Source organism: Palaemon carinicauda, chromosome 44, assembly GCF_036898095.1.
Source record: "Palaemon carinicauda isolate YSFRI2023 chromosome 44, ASM3689809v2, whole genome shotgun sequence".
Lineage (NCBI taxonomy): Eukaryota > Metazoa > Arthropoda > Malacostraca > Decapoda > Palaemonidae > Palaemon > Palaemon carinicauda.
In genome coordinates, this window is record NC_090768.1 from 41708754 (window position 1) to 41711253 (window position 2500).

Consider the following 2500-nt stretch of genomic DNA (forward strand, 5'->3'; position numbering starts at 1 on the left):
GTATATTAACATCTTTTCTAGGTCGTGTTGTTAACCGAGAAGAGGTATGACAATACGAAAGAGCTTGGTCGGTCAATGTCTAGATTTTCTGATTTTTCCTCCATCTTAATGACTAATATGTATATATGAATATATATATATATGCATATGTATATATAAACATTATATATATATATATATATATACATATATATATATATATATATATATATATATATACATACATACAAATATATGTAAATATGAACCACAATGGCATTTAACAGCGAATTTTATCTCGGGAATATATTCACACATACGTGTAAATATATATATATATATATATATATATATATATATATATATATATACACGTATATATTATGTTTGAAGGCACGTGCTTTCATAGAAATAAAAAATCTCAGAAGACATTTCTTTAACTTGGTTCATATTTATTATACAGATATCACCCATCCTATTACAAGTATTCTATATTCCCGGTATTTATAATACTTATTCTGAGAGAGAGAGAGAGAGAGAGAGAGAGAGAGAGAGAGAGAGAGAGAGAGAGAGAGAGAGAGAGAGAGTTAGCTTTTAGCAACATGTGACAAAAACCTTTACCAATCTGCGTATTGAAAACAATATTACCATGGTCACTTTGTACAAGACCTCCTTTTTTTGGTTAAATGTGGTGTAAAACTTGCTCATGTGCCATTAATTGCTTAACACGTGCTCGGGGAATAAAACCGTAAAGGACATAGTTAAATGCACTCGTGTGGTAACGACATACATAGTTAAAATCATTATAACATCGCCTTATTGAATTCAGCTTAAAGAGCTCGTACGACATTGTCTTAATTAAAACACACACGTGACAATAGCCTTAATGAACATCAAAGAAGGCTGTGTCATACAACCTTAATTCATTATAGAAAAAGCCCCAGTGACATCACTTTCATGAATTTACTTGATATCACTTTAATGAACTCATGTGACATCACTTAATGAACAGTTGTGGCATCGTTTTAATTAACTCATTGGCATTACTTTAATAAAGTTCTGTATGTGTCATCACTTTAAAGAACTCACGAGTCATCACCCTAATGAACTCCTGTGACATAATATAATAAAATCATGTGACATTTTAATGAACTCACGTGACATCCCTTTAATGAAATCACGAAACAATACTTTAATATACTCATTTAATATACTCAAGTGACATCACTTTAATGAACTCATTTAATAAACTCATGTGATATCACTTTAATACTCAGGTGACATCACTTAAATGAATTCATGTGACATCACTTTAATGAAGTCATGTGACATCACTTTCATGAACTCATTTAATAAACTCATGTGACATTACTTTAAAGAACTCATTTTATAAACTCGCGTGACATAACTTTAATGAACTCATGTGACATAACTTTAATGAACTCATGTGACATAACTTTAATGAACTCATTTAATAAACTCATGTGACATCCCTTTAATTAACTCATGTAACATCCCTTTAATTAAGTCATGTAACATCCCTTTAATTAACTCATATAACATCGCTTTCATGAACTCATTTAATAAACTCACGTGACTTTACTTTAAAGAACTCATTTTATAAACTCATGTGACATCACTTTAATGAACTCATTTAATGAACTCATGTGACATAACTTTAAAGAACTCATTTTATAAACTCGCGTGACATCACTTTCACGAACTCATTTAATAAACTCATGAGGCATTACTTTAAAGAAGTCATTTTATAAACTCACGTGACATCACTTTAATCAACTCATTTAATGAACTCATGTGACATAACTTTAATGAACTCATTTAATAAACTCATGTGACATTACTTTAAAGAACTCATTTTATAAACTCACGTGACATCACTTTAATGAACTCATTTAATGAACTCATGTGACATAACTTTAATGAACTCATGTGACATCCCTTTAATTAACTCATGTAACATAGTCTCAATTCATAAAAAAAAAACCTGGCGTGCCATCCCATTAATGGACTTGGTAAAGCACGAATGAAGTCTGAGCCGGTAAGAGACTCAGTCAGGTGAAAATACAAAACAGGTAGGTGACAGGGCAGCAATCAGGTGTGGCTGCAGCTGCTCACCTTGGAAGCGGAGTCGAGGTATCTCACGATATCCTTCGGGGGAATTTATTGTCACCGTAATACTCGAAGCAGACGTTTATGATCACCCATATCCTGGGTTTTTGAAGGGTTCGTCAGCTGTTAGTTCGATAAAATGTTGCTGATTTGACGGTAGATGGCAGCAGCGTTAGGTTTTGGTTTCATTACTTTTTTTTTTCATCCAGGTAGAAGCTGTCTTATCTTGTTACGTTACCTTAATGCTGATGATTTTCTGTCTTTTTTTTTCTCAATTTGTAACTAAATATTTCATTGTTTTCGGACAAGTATTCAATGAAGTTTACATTCAGGTCAAGACTCTTTACATGATGTCTCCTATGCAAAATATATTACGACCAGCGTGAGCGAT

General features: G+C 32.1%; 1 protein-coding gene across 1 annotated transcript in view; it reads right to left on the reverse strand.

Moving 5' to 3' along the window:
- LOC137634169 (uncharacterized) overlaps nucleotides 1-2500 on the reverse strand; it is a 157140-nt gene that overhangs the window by 144960 nt on the left and 9680 nt on the right. The gene's annotated exons all lie outside the window — the stretch shown is intronic.